This window comes from Cavia porcellus, unplaced genomic scaffold (assembly GCF_034190915.1).
Source record: "Cavia porcellus strain 051 isolate PalLab524CR breed Dunkin Hartley unplaced genomic scaffold, mCavPor4.1 scaffold_6, whole genome shotgun sequence".
NCBI lineage: Eukaryota > Metazoa > Chordata > Mammalia > Rodentia > Caviidae > Cavia > Cavia porcellus.
The window spans coordinates 56,123,241-56,146,189 of NW_026947489.1; the positions used below are offsets into that span (position 1 = coordinate 56,123,241).

At 55.1% G+C, this 22,949-nt stretch overlaps 7 non-coding genes across 7 annotated transcripts; all 7 read right to left on the reverse strand.

Annotated features, from left to right (window-relative positions):
• Window positions 1-6,158: 6,158 nt before the first annotated feature.
• Trnac-gca (transfer RNA cysteine (anticodon GCA)) lies at window positions 6,159-6,230 on the reverse strand. The gene has a single exon. It is a non-coding gene; the product is annotated as a tRNA-Cys (tRNA).
• Window positions 6,231-8,888: 2,658 nt separating this feature from the next.
• On the reverse strand, window positions 8,889-8,960 carry Trnac-gca (transfer RNA cysteine (anticodon GCA)). Its single transcript has one exon. It is a non-coding gene; the product is annotated as a tRNA-Cys (tRNA).
• Window positions 8,961-11,618: 2,658 nt separating this feature from the next.
• Window positions 11,619-11,690, reverse strand: Trnac-gca (transfer RNA cysteine (anticodon GCA)). The gene has a single exon. It is a non-coding gene; the product is annotated as a tRNA-Cys (tRNA).
• A 2,658-nt stretch (window positions 11,691-14,348) lies between these two features.
• On the reverse strand, window positions 14,349-14,420 carry Trnac-gca (transfer RNA cysteine (anticodon GCA)). Its single transcript has one exon. It is a non-coding gene; the product is annotated as a tRNA-Cys (tRNA).
• Window positions 14,421-17,078: 2,658 nt separating this feature from the next.
• Window positions 17,079-17,150, reverse strand: Trnac-gca (transfer RNA cysteine (anticodon GCA)). The gene has a single exon. It is a non-coding gene; the product is annotated as a tRNA-Cys (tRNA).
• A 2,670-nt stretch (window positions 17,151-19,820) lies between these two features.
• Window positions 19,821-19,892, reverse strand: Trnac-gca (transfer RNA cysteine (anticodon GCA)). Its single transcript has one exon. It is a non-coding gene; the product is annotated as a tRNA-Cys (tRNA).
• Window positions 19,893-22,550: 2,658 nt separating this feature from the next.
• Trnac-gca (transfer RNA cysteine (anticodon GCA)) lies at window positions 22,551-22,622 on the reverse strand. Its single transcript has one exon. It is a non-coding gene; the product is annotated as a tRNA-Cys (tRNA).
• Between the last annotated feature and the right edge of the window lie 327 nt (window positions 22,623-22,949).

Here is a 22,949-nt window from a genome sequence, read left to right on the forward strand (position 1 = left end):
GTCAAATTGGCCAACCAAAGAAGACAGACAGACAGACAGACACACACACACACACACACACACACACACACACACACACACTCACAGACATGCACTCACACACACACACGCGCGCACAGACGCACACTCACACACACACCCACACAAGGCGTGTCTCCAAGCAGAAGTGTGTCACTTGATGGATGACACAAGCTTAGGATCTGACACTCTGGGGAGGCTGGACCAGCAGGAGAGCAAGTTGTTCACCCAGTGGGCCTCTTGATGACTCCCAAAAAAGTAGTGTCCATAACAAAATAGATGAAACCTGCAGCACGTGAAGGCAACCAAATAAACAAAGAAACAAACCAACCAACCAGAAAAGCAAAGCAAAGCAAATAAAAGGAAAGCAAAGCAAAAAGAAAAAGAAAAAAAAAAAGCAGGGAGAGAAAGGGGCAAGAACAGGGATGAAAAGGCAAAAGGGGTTAGTGAGGAAACTGCCTGCAAGGTCCTAGGTTCTATCACCTGTAGCCGAGAAAAGCAGGGAGTAAAACCCCTCCCCCAACCATGCCTTGTGCCAGGTACAGTCCTTGTCCCCAGAGACTTGGGATACCCAATGTAGGCAGAGAGTAGCCAGAGTGACTGGAAACAAGAGCCTTGTAGGTTTGGCAATAAAGTGGGTCACCACAGTAGGGGGCACCCGGATTTGAACCGGGGACCTCTTGATCTGCAGTCAAATCCTCTACCCCTGAGCTATGCCCCCACCTGGATAGGTGTGCGTAATAAGCACTGTAAAGCTGTGTGGACACACCTGCCTGTCACACACCTGACAGCTGAGCTTCAAGAGCCCGGCTGGCGTCATGCCCGCCCTGCCTCCCAGGCTGCCCTGACTTCCTTGGCACACCTGACCACCACCTCTTCTGCTCAGCAGCACTTCCCGGCCCCAGTCCCTGCCTCAGGCTCCGGCAGGCTTCAAAAGCCTGCCAGTCTGCACATACATTGGCCTCCACACTCAGCTCCAGCAGCCAGAGCAGCACTCCAGGAGGGAGTTACTCAGTAGAAATTTTGGAGGCCAGGAAGGGTGGAGAGGGATGTGCCAGGGAGGGCCTGGGCTGGGGGCGAGGGTGGGGATGAGGGCTGGGCACAAGCAGAGATGCTTGGTTTCCCAGAGGACTCAGCAGACCCACTGCCTAAGGGACCTATGGCGGCTGTGCATCCACAAGGGGATTCCTGGCGTCCTCTGCTTCACAGGCACAGCGGAGACCAAGATGTTGCTTGCGACCCTGAGCTGCATTGGCACAGACGCATAAAGGGTGACACTGGTGAAGCAAATACTTGGGACGCACGACCCTATGAGAAGCACCGTTCCAGGTCATGAGAAGGGACATCTTACCACCAAGCACTCTGGCAGAGCTGTGGAAGGACGGTGTGGGGGTCAAGACCCAAATTGCCTGTCATTGGCCGACGGGGATCTGGGGATCTGGGCCCAGACTGTTGGCTGCCCAGGCTCACAAGACAGTGGATGCCGCTTGCTCGCTGTGAAAGACCCTGGCAGCCCTACAAACTACCACAGCCCTCCATAGCTCTCGTGCAGGCCAGAAGAATAGGCAGCAGGGCCAGAACAATGGACGAGGGGCTGTGGCCCTAGATATCGCAAAGGATGGGGATAATGTGTCACTCCGGGGAACCTGGTAGGCACAAGACTCGGGGGACAGAGGGAGCCAGCCATGGAGCCGGAGGAGTGCTACTGAGGCTGCCGGCCGTCACTTCTCCAGGAGCTCCCGTCATTGTACACAATGGAGATGAAAGATTCAGGGGTAGTGGACATAAAGAGAAAGGACAGCAATGCAAGTGCACGGAGCCTAGCGCAAAATCGAGGAGGACTGCAGCTGGATACAAGGACTGGGGTCAGGAGATGTCTCAGCGGTGGGAAGGGTGGGTGACAGGACGGTGTAAGAAAGGCCCTGACTTAAAGCCAGACCCATCCTCCTGCTCCTTACTTGCAGGGAGCATCTCAGCCTTAGGGGCACTCCAAGCCGTAGGATACTGTGCCCTCAAGGCACACGCAGGGAGCCCAAGTCAGTGTAGGCGAGGGAGCCCCTGACCTGGAGTCAGGATGCTGTGAACACCGCGGAAGGGCTCTCCTCACAACTCACGTTGTCTAGGAAGCATGCTCTAGTCTGAGCCTTGCTACAGGGAGTGGACACCTTCCCTGTGGCCAGTCACCACCCCTCGGCAGTGCTGCAGCACCTCAGGGGACGCACGTCTGGCCTGGTCACTGCTTCACTCCACCCTCCCCTGCCTTTCCCACATTGTCGGGCTTCTGCAAGCCTGGCCCACGCCTGTACAGCAGGCCCACTGCTCAGCACCCATGGCTGAATGCACAGTCTTGCTGTTATTGACCTTAAGCTCGCCACATGCTGGGCACAGGGCTAACTGGTGCCGATAATTCTACCATTGAGTTTGCTTTAACATGGAATCAATGTGCAGTGGCAGGCCACTGTGCTTCCTTCTCTCATGTCAGCTTTCCTGGTGCTCTCCTCCAAGGGTTCTGAATCGAATCTGCCAGTGTCCCCTGGCTTCCTCACAAACTGCCTCGGAAATTGTGCCACCACGAAGGCTGAGTTGCTGCTACCCTGGCAAGTCCTGAGCAAAAGAAGCCTGACAGAGAACACAGTTAGGAAATGCTGTAGAAATCCTGCCTGAACCGGCAAACTGCAAAACAGTAAACAGATGAAATGTGCATTGGGCCACCCATCCATCCATCTGTAAGTCAAATTGGCCAACCAAAGAAGACAGACAGACAGACAGACACACACACACACACACACACACACACACACACACACACACTCACAGACATGCACTCACACACACACACGCGCGCACAGACGCACACTCACACACACACCCACACAAGGCGTGTCTCCAAGCAGAAGTGTGTCACTTGATGGATGACACAAGCTTAGGATCTGACACTCTGGGGAGGCTGGACCAGCAGGAGAGCAAGTTGTTCACCCAGTGGGCCTCTTGATGACTCCCAAAAAAGTAGTGTCCATAACAAAATAGATGAAACCTGCAGCACGTGAAGGCAACCAAATAAACAAAGAAACAAACCAACCAACCAGAAAAGCAAAGCAAAGCAAATAAAAGGAAAGCAAAGCAAAAAGAAAAAGAAAAAAAAAAAGCAGGGAGAGAAAGGGGCAAGAACAGGGATGAAAAGGCAAAAGGGGTTAGTGAGGAAACTGCCTGCAAGGTCCTAGGTTCTATCACCTGTAGCCGAGAAAAGCAGGGAGTAAAACCCCTCCCCCAACCATGCCTTGTGCCAGGTATAGTCCTTGTCCCCAGAGACTTGGGATACCCAATGTAGGCAGAGAGTAGCCAGAGTGACTGGAAACAAGAGCCTTGTAGGTTTGGCAATAAAGTGGGTCACCACAGTAGGGGGCACCCGGATTTGAACCGGGGACCTCTTGATCTGCAGTCAAATCCTCTACCCCTGAGCTATGCCCCCACCTGGATAGGTGTGCGTAATAAGCACTGTAAAGCTGTGTGGACACACCTGCCTGTCACACACCTGACAGCTGAGCTTCAAGAGCCCGGCTGGCGTCATGCCCGCCCTGCCTCCCAGGCTGCCCTGACTTCCTTGGCACACCTGACCACCACCTCTTCTGCTCAGCAGCACTTCCCGGCCCCAGTCCCTGCCTCAGGCTCCGGCAGGCTTCAAAAGCCTGCCAGTCTGCACATACATTGGCCTCCACACTCAGCTCCAGCAGCCAGAGCAGCACTCCAGGAGGGAGTTACTCAGTAGAAATTTTGGAGGCCAGGAAGGGTGGAGAGGGATGTGCCAGGGAGGGCCTGGGCTGGGGGCGAGGGTGGGGATGAGGGCTGGGCACAAGCAGAGATGCTTGGTTTCCCAGAGGACTCAGCAGACCCACTGCCTAAGGGACCTATGGCGGCTGTGCATCCACAAGGGGATTCCTGGCGTCCTCTGCTTCACAGGCATAGCGGAGACCAAGATGTTGCTTGCGACCCTGAGCTGCATTGGCACAGACGCATAAAGGGTCACACTGGTGAAGCAAATTCTTGGGACGCACGACCCTATGAGAAGCACCGTTCCAGGTCATGAGAAGGGACATCTTACCACCAAGCACTCTGGCAGAGCTGTGGAAGGACGGTGTGGGGGTCAAGACCCAAATTGCCTGTCATTGGCCGACGGGGATCTGGGGATCTGGGCCCAGACTGTTGGCTGCCCGGGCTCACAAGACAGTGGATGCCGCTTGCTCGCTGTGAAAGACCCTGGCAGCCCTACAAACTACCACAGCCCTCCATAGCTCTCGTGCAGGCCAGAAGAATAGGCAGCAGGGCCAGAACAATGGACGAGGGGCTGTGGCCCTAGATATCGCAAAGGATGGGGATAATGTGTCACTCCGGGGAACCTGGTAGGCACAAGACTCGGGGGACAGAGGGAGCCAGCCATGGAGCCGGAGGAGTGCTACTGAGGCTGCCGGCAGTCACTTCTCCAGGAGCTCCCGTCATTGTACACAATGGAGATGAAAGATTCAGGGGTAGTGGACATAAAGAGAAAGGACAGCAATGCAAGTGCACGGAGCCTAGCGCAAAATCGAGGAGGACTGCAGCTGGATACAAGGACTGGGGTCAGGAGATGTCTCAGCGGTGGGAAGGGTGGGTGACAGGACGGTGTAAGAAAGGCCCTGACTTAAAGCCAGACCCATCCTCCTGCTCCTTACTTGCAGGGAGCATCTCAGCCTTAGGGGCACTCCAAGCCCTAGGATACTGTGCCCTCAAGGCACACGCAGGGAGCCCAAGTCAGTGTAGGCGAGGGAGCCCCTGACCTGGAGTCAGGATGCTGTGAACACCGCGGAAGGGCTCTCCTCACAACTCACGTTGTCTAGGAAGCATGCTCTAGTCTGAGCCTTGCTACAGGGATTGGACACCTTCCCTGTGGCCAGTCACCACCCCTCGGCAGTGCTGCAGCACCTCAGGGGACGCACGTCTGGCCTGGTCACTGCTTCACTCCACCCTCCCCTGCCTTTCCCACATTGTCGGGCTTCTGCAAGCCTGGCCCACGCCTGTACAGCAGGCCCACTGCTCAGCACCCATGGCTGAATGCACAGTCTTGCTGTTATTGACCTTAAGCTCGCCACATGCTGGGCACAGGGCTAACTGGTGCCGATAATTCTACCATTGAGTTTGCTTTAACATGGAATCAATGTGCAGTGGCAGGCCACTGTGCTTCCTTCTCTCATGTCAGCTTTCCTGGTGCTCTCCTCCAAGGGTTCTGAATCGAATCTGCCAGTGTCCCCTGGCTTCCTCACAAACTGCCTCGGAAATTGTGCCACCACGAAGGCTGAGTTGCTGCTACCCTGGCAAGTCCTGAGCAAAAGAAGCCTGACAGAGAACACAGTTAGGAAATGCTGTAGAAATCCTGCCTGAACCGGCAAACTGCAAAACAGTAAACAGATGAAATGTGCATTGGGCCACCCATCCATCCATCTGTAAGTCAAATTGGCCAACCAAAGAAGACAGACAGACAGACAGACAGACACACACACACACACACACACACACACACACACACTCACAGACATGCACTCACACACACACGCGCGCGCACAGACGCACACTCACACACACACCCACACAAGGCGTGTCTCCAAGCAGAAGTGTGTCACTTGACGGATGACACAAGCTTAGGATCTGACACTCTGGGGAGGCTGGACCAGCAGGAGAGCAAGTTGTTCACCCAGTGGGCCTCTTGATGACTCCCAAAAAAGTAGTGTCCATAACAAAATAGATGAAACATGCAGCACGTGAAGGCAACCAAATAAACAAAGAAACAAACCAACCAACCAGAAAAGCAAAGCAAAGCAAATAAAAGGAAAGCAAAGCAAAAAGAAAAAGAAAAAAAAAAGCAGGGAGAGAAAGGGGCAAGAACAGGGATGAAAAGGAGAAGGGTTAGTGAGGAAACTGCCTGCAAGGTCCTAGGTTCTATCACCTGTAGCCGAGAAAAGCAGGGAGTAAAACCCCTCCCGCAACCATGCCTTGTGCCAGGTACAGTCCTTGTCCCCAGAGACTTGGGATACCCAATGTAGGCAGAGAGTAGCCTGAGTGACTGGAAACAAGAGCCTTGTAGGTTTGGCAATAAAGTGGGTCACCACAGTAGGGGGCACCCGGATTTGAACCGGGGACCTCTTGATCTGCAGTCAAATGCTCTACCCCTGAGCTATGCCCCCACCTGGATAGGTGTGCGTAATAAGCACTGTAAAGCTGTGTAGACACACCTGCCTGTCACACACCTGACAGCTGAGCTTCAAGAGCCCGGCTGGCGTCATGCCCGCCCTGCCTCCCAGGCTGCCCTGACTTCCTTGGCACACCTGACCACCACGTCTTCTGCTCAGCAGCACTTCCCGGCCCCAGTCCCTGCCTCAGGCTCCGGCAGGCTTCAAAAGCCTGCCAGTCTGCACATACATTGGCCTCCACACTCAGCTCCAGCAGCCAGAGCAGCACTCCAGGAGGGAGTTACTCAGTAGACATTTTGGAGGCCGGGAAGGGTGGAGAGGGATGTGCCAGGGAGGGCCTGGGCTGGGGGCGTGGGTGGGGATGAGGGCTGGGCACAAGCAGAGATGCTTGGTTTCCCAGAGGACTCAGCAGACCCACTGCCTAAGGGACCTATGGCGGCTGTGCATCCACAAGGGGATTCCTGGCGTCCTCTGCTTCACAGACATAGCGGAGACCAAGATGTTGCTTGCGACCCTGAGCTGCATTGGCACAGACGCATAAAGGGTCACACTGGTGAAGCAAATACTTGGGACGCACGACCCTATGAGAAGCACCGTTCCAGGTCATGAGAAGGGACATCTTACCACCAAGCACTCTGGCAGAGCTGTGGAAGGACGGTGTGGGGGTCAAGACCCAAATTGCCTGTCATTGGCCGACGGGGATCTGGGGATCTGGGCCCAGACTGTTGGCTGCCCGGGCTCACAAGACAGTGGATGCCGCTTGCTCGCTGTGAAAGACCCTGGCAGCCCTACAAACTACCACAGCCCTCCATAGCTCTCGTGCAGGCCAGAAGAATAGGCAGCAGGGCCAGAACAATGGACGAGGGGCTGTGGCCCTAGATATCGCAAAGGATGGGGATAATGTGTCACTCCGGGGAACCTGGTAGGCACAAGACTCGGGGACAGAGGGAGCCAGCCATGGAGCCGGAGGAGTGCTACTGAGGTTGCCGGCAGTCACTTCTCTAGGAGCTCCCGTCATTGTACACAATGGAGATGAAAGATTCAGGGGTAGTGGACATAAACAGAAAGGACAGCAATGCAAGTGCACGGAGCCTAGCGCTAAGTCGAGGAGGACTGCAGCTGGATACAAGGACTGTGGTCAGGAGATGTCTCAGCGGTGGGAAGGGTGGGTGACGGGACGGTGTAAGAGAGGCGCTGACTTAAAGCCCGACCCATCCTCCTGCTCCTTACTTGCAGGGAGCATCTCAGCCTTAGGGGCACTCCAAGCCCCAGGATACTGTGCCCTCAAGGCACACGCAGGGAGCCCAAGTCAGTATAGGCCAGGGAGCCCCTGACCTGGAGTCAGGATGCTGTGAACACCGCGGAAGGGCTCTCCTCACAACTCACGTTGTCTAGGAAGCATGCTCTAGTCTGAGCCTTGCTACAGGGAGTGGACACCTTCCCTGTGGCCAGTCACCACCCCTCGGCAGTGCTGCAGCACCTCAGGGGACGCACGTCTGGCCTGGTCACTGCTTCACTCCACCCTCCCCTGCCTTTCCCACATTGTCGGGCTTCTGCAAGCCTGGCCCACGCCTGTACAGCAGGCCCACTGCTCAGCACCCATGGCTGAATGCACAGTCTTGCTGTTATTGACCTTAAGCTCGCCACATGCTGGGCACTGGGCTAACTGGTGCCGATAATTCTACCATTGAGTTTGCTTTCACATGGAATCACTGTGCAGTGGCAGGCCACTGTGCTTCCTTCTCTCATGTCAGCTTTCCTGGTGCTCTCCTCCAAGGGTTCTGAATCGAATCTGCCAGTGTCCCCTGGCTTCCTCACAAACTGCCTCGGAAATTGTGCCACCACGAAGGCTGAGTTGCTGCTACCCTGGCAAGTCCTGAGCAAAAGAAGCCTGACAGAGAACACAGTTAGGAAATGCTCTAGAAATCCTGCCTGAACCGGCAAACTGCAAAACAGTAAACAGATGAAATGTGCATTGGGCCACCCATCCATCCATCTGTAAGTCAAATTGGCCAACCAAAGAAGACAGACACACACACACACACACACACACACAAACACACTCACAGACATGCACTCAGACACACACACACACGCACGTGCACACACGCACACTCACACACACACCCACACAAGGCGTGTCTCCAAGCAGAAGTGTGTCACTTGACGGATGACACAAGCTTAGGATCTGACACTCTGGGGAGGCTGGACCAGCAGGAGAGCAAGTTGTTCACCCAGTGGGCCTCTTGATGACTCCCAAAAAAGTAGTGTCCATAACAAAATAGATGAAACATGCAGCACGTGAAGGCAACCAAATAAACAAAGAAACAAACCAACCAACCAGAAAAGCAAAGCAAAGCAAATAAAAGGAAAGCAAAGCAAAAAGAAAAAGAAAAAAAAAAGCAGGGAGAGAAAGGGGCAAGAACAGGGATGAAAAGGAGAAGGGTTAGTGAGGAAACTGCCTGCAAGGTCCTAGGTTCTATCACCTGTAGCCGAGAAAAGCAGGGAGTAAAACCCCTCCCGCAACCATGCCTTGTGCCAGGTACAGTCCTTGTCCCCAGAGACTTGGGATACCCAATGTAGGCAGAGAGTAGCCTGAGTGACTGGAAACAAGAGCCTTGTAGGTTTGGCAATAAAGTGGGTCACCACAGTAGGGGGCACCCGGATTTGAACCGGGGACCTCTTGATCTGCAGTCAAATGCTCTACCCCTGAGCTATGCCCCCACCTGGATAGGTGTGCGTAATAAGCACTGTAAAGCTGTGTAGACACACCTGCCTGTCACACACCTGACAGCTGAGCTTCAAGAGCCCGGCTGGCGTCATGCCCGCCCTGCCTCCCAGGCTGCCCTGACTTCCTTGGCACACCTGACCACCACGTCTTCTGCTCAGCAGCACTTCCCGGCCCCAGTCCCTGCCTCAGGCTCCGGCAGGCTTCAAAAGCCTGCCAGTCTGCACATACATTGGCCTCCACACTCAGCTCCAGCAGCCAGAGCAGCACTCCAGGAGGGAGTTACTCAGTAGACATTTTGGAGGCCGGGAAGGGTGGAGAGGGATGTGCCAGGGAGGGCCTGGGCTGGGGGCGTGGGTGGGGATGAGGGCTGGGCACAAGCAGAGATGCTTGGTTTCCCAGAGGACTCAGCAGACCCACTGCCTAAGGGACCTATGGCGGCTGTGCATCCACAAGGGGATTCCTGGCGTCCTCTGCTTCACAGACATAGCGGAGACCAAGATGTTGCTTGCGACCCTGAGCTGCATTGGCACAGACGCATAAAGGGTCACACTGGTGAAGCAAATACTTGGGACGCACGACCCTATGAGAAGCACCGTTCCAGGTCATGAGAAGGGACATCTTACCACCAAGCACTCTGGCAGAGCTGTGGAAGGACGGTGTGGGGGTCAAGACCCAAATTGCCTGTCATTGGCCGACGGGGATCTGGGGATCTGGGCCCAGACTGTTGGCTGCCCGGGCTCACAAGACAGTGGATGCCGCTTGCTCGCTGTGAAAGACCCTGGCAGCCCTACAAACTACCACAGCCCTCCATAGCTCTCGTGCAGGCCAGAAGAATAGGCAGCAGGGCCAGAACAATGGACGAGGGGCTGTGGCCCTAGATATCGCAAAGGATGGGGATAATGTGTCACTCCGGGGAACCTGGTAGGCACAAGACTCGGGGACAGAGGGAGCCAGCCATGGAGCCGGAGGAGTGCTACTGAGGTTGCCGGCAGTCACTTCTCTAGGAGCTCCCGTCATTGTACACAATGGAGATGAAAGATTCAGGGGTAGTGGACATAAACAGAAAGGACAGCAATGCAAGTGCACGGAGCCTAGCGCTAAGTCGAGGAGGACTGCAGCTGGATACAAGGACTGTGGTCAGGAGATGTCTCAGCGGTGGGAAGGGTGGGTGACGGGACGGTGTAAGAGAGGCGCTGACTTAAAGCCCGACCCATCCTCCTGCTCCTTACTTGCAGGGAGCATCTCAGCCTTAGGGGCACTCCAAGCCCCAGGATACTGTGCCCTCAAGGCACACGCAGGGAGCCCAAGTCAGTATAGGCCAGGGAGCCCCTGACCTGGAGTCAGGATGCTGTGAACACCGCGGAAGGGCTCTCCTCACAACTCACGTTGTCTAGGAAGCATGCTCTAGTCTGAGCCTTGCTACAGGGAGTGGACACCTTCCCTGTGGCCAGTCACCACCCCTCGGCAGTGCTGCAGCACCTCAGGGGACGCACGTCTGGCCTGGTCACTGCTTCACTCCACCCTCCCCTGCCTTTCCCACATTGTCGGGCTTCTGCAAGCCTGGCCCACGCCTGTACAGCAGGCCCACTGCTCAGCACCCATGGCTGAATGCACAGTCTTGCTGTTATTGACCTTAAGCTCGCCACATGCTGGGCACTGGGCTAACTGGTGCCGATAATTCTACCATTGAGTTTGCTTTCACATGGAATCACTGTGCAGTGGCAGGCCACTGTGCTTCCTTCTCTCATGTCAGCTTTCCTGGTGCTCTCCTCCAAGGGTTCTGAATCGAATCTGCCAGTGTCCCCTGGCTTCCTCACAAACTGCCTCGGAAATTGTGCCACCACGAAGGCTGAGTTGCTGCTACCCTGGCAAGTCCTGAGCAAAAGAAGCCTGACAGAGAACACAGTTAGGAAATGCTCTAGAAATCCTGCCTGAACCGGCAAACTGCAAAACAGTAAACAGATGAAATGTGCATTGGGCCACCCATCCATCCATCTGTAAGTCAAATTGGCCAACCAAAGAAGACAGACACACACACACACACACACACACACAAACACACTCACAGACATGCACTCAGACACACACACACACGCACGTGCACACACGCACACTCACACACACACCCACACAAGGCGTGTCTCCAAGCAGAAGTGTGTCACTTGACGGATGACACAAGCTTAGGATCTGACACTCTGGGGAGGCTGGACCAGCAGGAGAGCAAGTTGTTCACCCAGTGGGCCTCTTGATGACTCCCAAAAAAGTAGTGTCCATAACAAAATAGATGAAACATGCAGCACGTGAAGGCAACCAAATAAACAAAGAAACAAACCAACCAACCAGAAAAGCAAAGCAAAGCAAATAAAAGGAAAGCAAAGCAAAAAGAAAAAGAAAAAAAAAAGCAGGGAGAGAAAGGGGCAAGAACAGGGATGAAAAGGAGAAGGGTTAGTGAGGAAACTGCCTGCAAGGTCCTAGGTTCTATCACCTGTAGCCGAGAAAAGCAGGGAGTAAAACCCCTCCCGCAACCATGCCTTGTGCCAGGTACAGTCCTTGTCCCCAGAGACTTGGGATACCCAATGTAGGCAGAGAGTAGCCTGAGTGACTGGAAACAAGAGCCTTGTAGGTTTGGCAATAAAGTGGGTCACCACAGTAGGGGGCACCCGGATTTGAACCGGGGACCTCTTGATCTGCAGTCAAATGCTCTACCCCTGAGCTATGCCCCCACCTGGATAGGTGTGCGTAATAAGCACTGTAAAGCTGTGTAGACACACCTGCCTGTCACACACCTGACAGCTGAGCTTCAAGAGCCCGGCTGGCGTCATGCCCGCCCTGCCTCCCAGGCTGCCCTGACTTCCTTGGCACACCTGACCACCACGTCTTCTGCTCAGCAGCACTTCCCGGCCCCAGTCCCTGCCTCAGGCTCCGGCAGGCTTCAAAAGCCTGCCAGTCTGCACATACATTGGCCTCCACACTCAGCTCCAGCAGCCAGAGCAGCACTCCAGGAGGGAGTTACTCAGTAGACATTTTGGAGGCCGGGAAGGGTGGAGAGGGATGTGCCAGGGAGGGCCTGGGCTGGGGGCGTGGGTGGGGATGAGGGCTGGGCACAAGCAGAGATGCTTGGTTTCCCAGAGGACTCAGCAGACCCACTGCCTAAGGGACCTATGGCGGCTGTGCATCCACAAGGGGATTCCTGGCGTCCTCTGCTTCACAGACATAGCGGAGACCAAGATGTTGCTTGCGACCCTGAGCTGCATTGGCACAGACGCATAAAGGGTCACACTGGTGAAGCAAATACTTGGGACGCACGACCCTATGAGAAGCACCGTTCCAGGTCATGAGAAGGGACATCTTACCACCAAGCACTCTGGCAGAGCTGTGGAAGGACGGTGTGGGGGTCAAGACCCAAATTGCCTGTCATTGGCCGACGGGGATCTGGGGATCTGGGCCCAGACTGTTGGCTGCCCGGGCTCACAAGACAGTGGATGCCGCTTGCTCGCTGTGAAAGACCCTGGCAGCCCTACAAACTACCACAGCCCTCCATAGCTCTCGTGCAGGCCAGAAGAATAGGCAGCAGGGCCAGAACAATGGACGAGGGGCTGTGGCCCTAGATATCGCAAAGGATGGGGATAATGTGTCACTCCGGGGAACCTGGTAGGCACAAGACTCGGGGACAGAGGGAGCCAGCCATGGAGCCGGAGGAGTGCTACTGAGGTTGCCGGCAGTCACTTCTCTAGGAGCTCCCGTCATTGTACACAATGGAGATGAAAGATTCAGGGGTAGTGGACATAAACAGAAAGGACAGCAATGCAAGTGCACGGAGCCTAGCGCTAAGTCGAGGAGGACTGCAGCTGGATACAAGGACTGTGGTCAGGAGATGTCTCAGCGGTGGGAAGGGTGGGTGACGGGACGGTGTAAGAGAGGCGCTGACTTAAAGCCCGACCCATCCTCCTGCTCCTTACTTGCAGGGAGCATCTCAGCCTTAGGGGCACTCCAAGCCCCAGGATACTGTGCCCTCAAGGCACACGCAGGGAGCCCAAGTCAGTATAGGCCAGGGAGCCCCTGACCTGGAGTCAGGATGCTGTGAACACCGCGGAAGGGCTCTCCTCACAACTCACGTTGTCTAGGAAGCATGCTCTAGTCTGAGCCTTGCTACAGGGAGTGGACACCTTCCCTGTGGCCAGTCACCACCCCTCGGCAGTGCTGCAGCACCTCAGGGGACGCACGTCTGGCCTGGTCACTGCTTCACTCCACCCTCCCCTGCCTTTCCCACATTGTCGGGCTTCTGCAAGCCTGGCCCACGCCTGTACAGCAGGCCCACTGCTCAGCACCCATGGCTGAATGCACAGTCTTGCTGTTATTGACCTTAAGCTCGCCACATGCTGGGCACTGGGCTAACTGGTGCCGATAATTCTACCATTGAGTTTGCTTTCACATGGAATCACTGTGCAGTGGCAGGCCACTGTGCTTCCTTCTCTCATGTCAGCTTTCCTGGTGCTCTCCTCCAAGGGTTCTGAATCGAATCTGCCAGTGTCCCCTGGCTTCCTCACAAACTGCCTCGGAAATTGTGCCACCACGAAGGCTGAGTTGCTGCTACCCTGGCAAGTCCTGAGCAAAAGAAGCCTGACAGAGAACACAGTTAGGAAATGCTCTAGAAATCCTGCCTGAACCGGCAAACTGCAAAACAGTAAACAGATGAAATGTGCATTGGGCCACCCATCCATCCATCTGTAAGTCAAATTGGCCAACCAAAGAAGACAGACACACACACACACACACACACACACAAACACACTCACAGACATGCACTCAGACACACACACACACGCACGTGCACACACGCACACTCACACACACACCCACACAAGGCGTGTCTCCAAGCAGAAGTGTGTCACTTGACGGATGACACAAGCTTAGGATCTGACACTCTGGGGAGGCTGGACCAGCAGGAGAGCAAGTTGTTCACCCAGTGGGCCTCTTGATGACTCCCAAAAAAGTAGTGTCCATAACAAAATAGATGAAACATGCAGCACGTGAAGGCAACCAAATAAACAAAGAAACAAACCAACCAACCAGAAAAGCAAAGCAAAGCAAATAAAAGGAAAGCAAAGCAAAAAGAAAAAGAAAAAAAAAAGCAGGGAGAGAAAGGGGCAAGAACAGGGATGAAAAGGAGAAGGGTTAGTGAGGAAACTGCCTGCAAGGTCCTAGGTTCTATCACCTGTAGCCGAGAAAAGCAGGGAGTAAAACCCCTCCCGCAACCATGCCTTGTGCCAGGTACAGTCCTTGTCCCCAGAGACTTGGGATACCCAATGTAGGCAGAGAGTAGCCTGAGTGACTGGAAACAAGAGCCTTGTAGGTTTGGCAATAAAGTGGGTCACCACAGTAGGGGGCACCCGGATTTGAACCGGGGACCTCTTGATCTGCAGTCAAATGCTCTACCCCTGAGCTATGCCCCCACCTGGATAGGTGTGCGTAATAAGCACTGTAAAGCTGTGTAGACACACCTGCCTGTCACACACCTGACAGCTGAGCTTCAAGAGCCCGGCTGGCGTCATGCCCGCCCTGCCTCCCAGGCTGCCCTGACTTCCTTGGCACACCTGACCACCACGTCTTCTGCTCAGCAGCACTTCCCGGCCCCAGTCCCTGCCTCAGGCTCCGGCAGGCTTCAAAAGCCTGCCAGTCTGCACATACATTGGCCTCCACACTCAGCTCCAGCAGCCAGAGCAGCACTCCAGGAGGGAGTTACTCAGTAGACATTTTGGAGGCCGGGAAGGGTGGAGAGGGATGTGCCAGGGAGGGCCTGGGCTGGGGGCGTGGGTGGGGATGAGGGCTGGGCACAAGCAGAGATGCTTGGTTTCCCAGAGGACTCAGCAGACCCACTGCCTAAGGGACCTATGGCGGCTGTGCATCCACAAGGGGATTCCTGGCGTCCTCTGCTTCACAGACATAGCGGAGACCAAGATGTTGCTTGCGACCCTGAGCTGCATTGGCACAGACGCATAAAGGGTCACACTGGTGAAGCAAATACTTGGGACGCACGACCCTATGAGAAGCACCGTTCCAGGTCATGAGAAGGGACATCTTACCACCAAGCACTCTGGCAGAGCTGTGGAAGGACGGTGTGGGGGTCAAGACCCAAATTGCCTGTCATTGGCCGACGGGGATCTGGGGATCTGGGCCCAGACTGTTGGCTGCCCGGGCTCACAAGACAGTGGATGCCGCTTGCTCGCTGTGAAAGACCCTGGCAGCCCTACAAACTACCACAGCCCTCCATAGCTCTCGTGCAGGCCAGAAGAATAGGCAGCAGGGCCAGAACAATGGACGAGGGGCTGTGGCCCTAGATATCGCAAAGGATGGGGATAATGTGTCACTCCGGGGAACCTGGTAGGCACAAGACTCGGGGACAGAGGGAGCCAGCCATGGAGCCGGAGGAGTGCTACTGAGGTTGCCGGCAGTCACTTCTCTAGGAGCTCCCGTCATTGTACACAATGGAGATGAAAGATTCAGGGGTAGTGGACATAAACAGAAAGGACAGCAATGCAAGTGCACGGAGCCTAGCGCTAAGTCGAGGAGGACTGCAGCTGGATACAAGGACTGTGGTCAGGAGATGTCTCAGCGGTGGGAAGGGTGGGTGACGGGACGGTGTAAGAGAGGCGCTGACTTAAAGCCCGACCCATCCTCCTGCTCCTTACTTGCAGGGAGCATCTCAGCCTTAGGGGCACTCCAAGCCCCAGGATACTGTGCCCTCAAGGCACACGCAGGGAGCCCAAGTCAGTATAGGCCAGGGAGCCCCTGACCTGGAGTCAGGATGCTGTGAACACCGCGGAAGGGCTCTCCTCACAACTCACGTTGTCTAGGAAGCATGCTCTAGTCTGAGCCTTGCTACAGGGAGTGGACACCTTCCCTGTGGCCAGTCACCACCCCTCGGCAGTGCTGCAGCACCTCAGGGGACGCACGTCTGGCCTGGTCACTGCTTCACTCCACCCTCCCCTGCCTTTCCCACATTGTCGGGCTTCTGCAAGCCTGGCCCACGCCTGTACAGCAGGCCCACTGCTCAGCACCCATGGCTGAATGCACAGTCTTGCTGTTATTGACCTTAAGCTCGCCACATGCTGGGCACTGGGCTAACTGGTGCCGATAATTCTACCATTGAGTTTGCTTTCACATGGAATCACTGTGCAGTGGCAGGCCACTGTGCTTCCTTCTCTCATGTCAGCTTTCCTGGTGCTCTCCTCCAAGGGTTCTGAATCGAATCTGCCAGTGTCCCCTGGCTTCCTCACAAACTGCCTCGGAAATTGTGCCACCACGAAGGCTGAGTTGCTGCTACCCTGGCAAGTCCTGAGCAAAAGAAGCCTGACAGAGAACACAGTTAGGAAATGCTCTAGAAATCCTGCCTGAACCGGCAAACTGCAAAACAGTAAACAGATGAAATGTGCATTGGGCCACCCATCCATCCATCTGTAAGTCAAATTGGCCAACCAAAGAAGACAGACACACACACACACACACACACACACAAACACACTCACAGACATGCACTCAGACACACACACACACGCACGTGCACACACGCACACTCACACACACACCCACACAAGGCGTGTCTCCAAGCAGAAGTGTGTCACTTGACGGATGACACAAGCTTAGGATCTGACACTCTGGGGAGGCTGGACCAGCAGGAGAGCAAGTTGTTCACCCAGTGGGCCTCTTGATGACTCCCAAAAAAGTAGTGTCCATAACAAAATAGATGAAACATGCAGCACGTGAAGGCAACCAAATAAACAAAGAAACAAACCAACCAACCAGAAAAGCAAAGCAAAGCAAATAAAAGGAAAGCAAAGCAAAAAGAAAAAGAAAAAAAAAAGCAGGGAGAGAAAGGGGCAAGAACAGGGATGAAAAGGAGAAGGGTTAGTGAGGAAACTGCCTGCAAGGTCCTAGGTTCTATCACCTGTAGCCGAGAAAAGCAGGGAGTAAAACCCCTCCCGCAACCATGCCTTGTGCCAGGTACAGTCCTTGTCCCCAGAGACTTGGGATACCCAATTTAGGCAGAGAGTAGCCTGAGTGACTGGAAACAAGAGCCTTGTAGGTTTGGCAATAAAGTGGGTCACCACAGTAGGGGGCACCCGGATTTGAACCGGGGACCTCTTGATCTGCAGTCAAATGCTCTACCCCTGAGCTATGCCCCCACCTGGATAGGTGTGCGTAATAAGCACTGTAAAGCTGTGTAGACACACCTGCCTGTCACACACCTGACAGCTGAGCTTCAAGAGCCCGGCTGGCGTCATGCCCGCCCTGCCTCCCAGGCTGCCCTGACTTCCTTGGCACACCTGACCACCACGTCTTCTGCTCAGCAGCACTTCCCGGCCCCAGTCCCTGCCTCAGGCTCCGGCAGGCTTCAAAAGCCTGCCAGTCTGCACATACATTGGCCTCCACACTCAGCTCCAGCAGCCAGAGCAGCACTCCAGGAGGGAGTTACTCAGTAGAAATTTTGGAGGCCGGGAAGGGTGGAGAGGGATGTGCCAGGGAGGGCCTGGGCTGGGGGCGTGGGTGGGGATGAGGGCTGGGCACAAGCAGAGATGCTTGGTTTCCCAGAGGACTCAGCAGACCCACTGCCTAAGGGACCTATGGCGGCTGTGCATCCACAAGGGGATTCCTGGCGTCCTCTGCTTCACAGACATAGCGGAGACCAAGATGTTGCTTGCGACCCTGAGCTGCATTGGCACAGACGCATAAAGGGTCACACTGGTGAAGCAAATACTTGGGACGCACGACCCTATGAGAAGCACCGTTCCAGGTCATGAGAAGGGACATCTTACCACCAAGCACTCTGGCAGAGCTGTGGAAGGACGGTGTGGGGGTCAAGACCCAAACTGCCTGTCATTGGCCGACGGGGATCTGGGGATCTGGGCCCAGACTGTTGGCTGCCCGGGCTCACAAGACAGTGGATGCCGCTTGCTCGCTGTGAAAGACCCTGGCAGCCCTACAAACTACCACAGCCCTCCATAGCTCTCGTGCAGGCCAGAAGAATAGGCAGCAGGGCCAGAACAATGGACGAGGGGCTGTGGCCCTAGATATCGCAAAGGATGGGGATAATGTGTCACTCCGGGGAACCTGGTAGGCACAAGACTCGGGGACAGAGGGAGCCAGCCATGGAGCCGGAGGAGTGCTACTGAGGTTGCCAGCAGTCACTTCTCTAGGAGCTCCCGTCATTGTACACAATGGAGATGAAAGATTCAGGGGTAGTGGACATAAACAGAAAGGACAGCAATGCAAGTGCACGGAGCCTAGCGCTAAGTCGAGGAGGACTGCAGCTGGATACAAGGACTGTGGTCAGGAGATGTCTCAGCGGTGGGAAGGGTGGGTGACGGGACGGTGTAAGAGAGGCGCTGACTTAAAGCCCGACCCATCCTCCTGCTCCTTACTTGCAGGGAGCATCTCAGCCTTAGGGGCACTCCAAGCCCCAGGATACTGTGCCCTCAAGGCACACGCAGGGAGCCCAAGTCAGTATAGGCCAGGGAGCCCCTGACCTGGAGTCAGGATGCTGTGAACACCGCGGAAGGGCTCTCCTCACAACTCACGTTGTCTAGGAAGCATGCTCTAGTCTGAGCCTTGCTACAGGGAGTGGACACCTTCCCTGTGGCCAGTCACCACCCCTCGGCAGTGCTGCAGCACCTCAGGGGACGCACGTCTGGCCTGGTCACTGCTTCACTCCACCCTCCCCTGCCTTTCCCACATTGTCGGGCTTCTGCAAGCCTGGCCCACGCCTGTACAGCAGGCCCACTGCTCAGCACCCATGGCTGAATGCACAGTCTTGCTGTTATTGACCTTAAGCTCGCCACATGCTGGGCACAGGGCTAACTGGTGCCGATAATTCTACCATTGAGTTTGCTTTCACATGGAATCACTGTGCAGTGGCAGGCCACTGTGCTTCCTTCTCTCATGTCAGCTTTCCTGGTGCTCTCCTCCAAGGGTTCTGAATCGAATCTGCCAGTGTCCCCTGGCTTCCTCACAAACTGCCTCGGAAATTGTGCCACCACGAAGGCTGAGTTGCTGCTACCCTGGCAAGTCCTGAGCAAAAGAAGCCTGACAGAGAACACAGTTAGGAAATGCTCTAGAAATCCTGCCTGAACCGGCAAACTGCAAAACAGTAAACAGATGAAATGTGCATTGGGCCACCCATCCATCCATCTGTAAGTCAAATTGGCCAACCAAAGAAGACAGACACACACACACACACACACACACACACACACACACACACAAACACACTCACAGACATGCACTCAGACACACACACACGCACGCGCACACACGCACACTCACACACACACCCACACAAGGCGTGTCTCCAAGCAGAAGTGTGTCACTTGACGGATGACACAAGCTTAGGATCTGACACTCTGGGGAGGCTGGACCAGCAGGAGAGCAAGTTGTTCACCCAGTGGGCCTCTTGATGACTCCCAAAAAAGTAGTGTCCATAACAAAATAGATGAAACATGCAGCACGTGAAGGCAACCAAATAAACAAAGAAACAAACCAACCAACCAGAAAAGCAAAGCAAAGCAAATAAAAGGAAAGCAAAGCAAAAAGAAAAAGAAAAAAAAAAGCAGGGAGAGAAAGGGGCAAGAACAGGGATGAAAAGGAGAAGGGTTAGTGAGGAAACTGCCTGCAAGGTCCTAGGTTCTATCACCTGTAGCCGAGAAAAGCAGGGAGTAAAACCCCTCCCGCAACCATGCCTTGTGCCAGGTACAGTCCTTGTCCCCAGAGACTTGGGATACCCAATGTAGGCAGAGAGTAGCCTGAGTGACTGGAAACAAGAGCCTTGTAGGTTTGGCAATAAAGTGGGTCACCACAGTAGGGGGCACCCGGATTTGAACCGGGGACCTCTTGATCTGCAGTCAAATGCTCTACCCCTGAGCTATGCCCCCACCTGGATAGGTGTGCGTAATAAGCACTGTAAAGCTGTGTAGACACACCTGCCTGTCACACACCTGACAGCTGAGCTTCAAGAGCCCGGCTGGCGTCATGCCCGCCCTGCCTCCCAGGCTGCCCTGACTTCCTTGGCACACCTGACCACCACGTCTTCTGCTCAGCAGCACTTCCCGGCCCCAGTCCCTGCCTCAGGCTCCGGCAGGCTTCAAAAGCCTGCCAGTCTGCACATACATTGGCCTCCACACTCAGCTCCAGCAGCCAGAGCAGCACTCCAGGAGGGAGTTACTCAGTAGACATTTTGGAGGCCGGGAAGGGTGGAGAGGGATGTGCCAGGGAGGGCCTGGGCTGGGGGCGTGGGTGGGGATGAGGGCTGGGCACAAGCAGAGATGCTTGGTTTCCCAGAGGACTCAGCAGACCCACTGCCTAAGGGACCTATGGCGGCTGTGCATCCACAAGGGGATTCCTGGCGTCCTCTGCTTCACAGACATAGCGGAGACCAAGATGTTGCTTGCGACCCTGAGCTGCATTGGCACAGACGCATAAAGGGTCACACTGGTGAAGCAAATACTTGGGACGCACGACCCTATGAGAAGCACCGTTCCAGGTCATGAGAAGGGACATCTTACCACCAAGCACTCTGGCAGAGCTGTGGAAGGACGGTGTGGGGGTCAAGACCCAAATTGCCTGTCATTGGCCGACGGGGATCTGGGGATCTGGGCCCAGACTGTTGGCTGCCCGGGCTCACAAGACAGTGGATGCCGCTTGCTCGCTGTGAAAGACCCTGGCAGCCCTACAAACTACCACAGCCCTCCATAGCTCTCGTGCAGGCCAGAAGAATAGGCAGCAGGGCCAGAACAATGGACGAGGGGCTGTGGCCCTAGATATCGCAAAGGATGGGGATAATGTGTCACTCCGGGGAACCTGGTAGGCACAAGACTCGGGGACAGAGGGAGCCAGCCATGGAGCCGGAGGAGTGCTACTGAGGTTGCCGGCAGTCACTTCTCTAGGAGCTCCCGTCATTGTACACAATGGAGATGAAAGATTCAGGGGTAGTGGACATAAACAGAAAGGACAGCAATGCAAGTGCACGGAGCCTAGCGCTAAGTCGAGGAGGACTGCAGCTGGATACAAGGACTGTGGTCAGGAGATGTCTCAGCGGTGGGAAGGGTGGGTGACGGGACGGTGTAAGAGAGGCGCTGACTTAAAGCCCGACCCATCCTCCTGCTCCTTACTTGCAGGGAGCATCTCAGCCTTAGGGGCACTCCAAGCCCCAGGATACTGTGCCCTCAAGGCACACGCAGGGAGCCCAAGTCAGTATAGGCCAGGGAGCCCCTGACCTGGAGTCAGGATGCTGTGAACACCGCGGAAGGGCTCTCCTCACAACTCACGTTGTCTAGGAAGCATGCTCTAGTCTGAGCCTTGCTACAGGGAGTGGACACCTTCCCTGTGGCCAGTCACCACCCCTCGGCAGTGCTGCAGCACCTCAGGGGACGCACGTCTGGCCTGGTCACTGCTTCACTCCACCCTCCCCTGCCTTTCCCACATTGTCGGGCTTCTGCAAGCCTGGCCCACGCCTGTACAGCAGGCCCACTGCTCAGCACCCATGGCTGAATGCACAGTCTTGCTGTTATTGACCTTAAGCTCGCCACATGCTGGGCACTGGGCTAACTGGTGCCGATAATTCTACCATTGAGTTTGCTTTCACATGGAATCACTGTGCAGTGGCAGGCCACTGTGCTTCCTTCTCTCATGTCAGCTTTCCTGGTGCTCTCCTCCAAGGGTTCTGAATCGAATCTGCCAGTGTCCCCTGGCTTCCTCACAAACTGCCTCGGAAATTGTGCCACCACGAAGGCTGAGTTGCTGCTACCCTGGCAAGTCCTGAGCAAAAGAAGCCTGACAGAGAACACAGTTAGGAAATGCTCTAGAAATCCTGCCTGAACCGGCAAACTGCAAAACAGTAAACAGATGAAATGTGCATTGGGCCACCCATCCATCCATCTGTAAGTCAAATTGGCCAACCAAAGAAGACAGACACACACACACACACACACACACACAAACACACTCACAGACATGCACTCAGACACACACACACACGCACGTGCACACACGCACACTCACACACACACCCACACAAGGCGTGTCTCCAAGCAGAAGTGTGTCACTTGACGGATGACACAAGCTTAGGATCTGACACTCTGGGGAGGCTGGACCAGCAGGAGAGCAAGTTGTTCACCCAGTGGGCCTCTTGATGACTCCCAAAAAAGTAGTGTCCATAACAAAATAGATGAAACATGCAGCACGTGAAGGCAACCAAATAAACAAAGAAACAAACCAACCAACCAGAAAAGCAAAGCAAAGCAAATAAAAGGAAAGCAAAGCAAAAAGAAAAAGAAAAAAAAAAGCAGGGAGAGAAAGGGGCAAGAACAGGGATGAAAAGGAGAAGGGTTAGTGAGGAAACTGCCTGCAAGGTCCTAGGTTCTATCACCTGTAGCCGAGAAAAGCAGGGAGTAAAACCCCTCCCGCAACCATGCCTTGTGCCAGGTACAGTCCTTGTCCCCAGAGACTTGGGATACCCAATTTAGGCAGAGAGTAGCCTGAGTGACTGGAAACAAGAGCCTTGTAGGTTTGGCAATAAAGTGGGTCACCACAGTAGGGGGCACCCGGATTTGAACCGGGGACCTCTTGATCTGCAGTCAAATGCTCTACCCCTGAGCTATGCCCCCACCTGGATAGGTGTGCGTAATAAGCACTGTAAAGCTGTGTAGACACACCTGCCTGTCACACACCTGACAGCTGAGCTTCAAGAGCCCGGCTGGCGTCATGCCCGCCCTGCCTCCCAGGCTGCCCTGACTTCCTTGGCACACCTGAACACCACGTCTTCTGCTCAGCAGCACTTCCCGGCCCCAGTCCCTGCCTCAGGCTCCGGCAGGCTTCAAAAGCCTGCCAGTCTGCACATACATTGGCCTCCACACTCAGCTCCAGCAGCCAGAGCAGCACTCCAGGAGGGAGTTACTCAGTAGAAATTTTGGAGGCCGGGAAGGGTGGAGAGG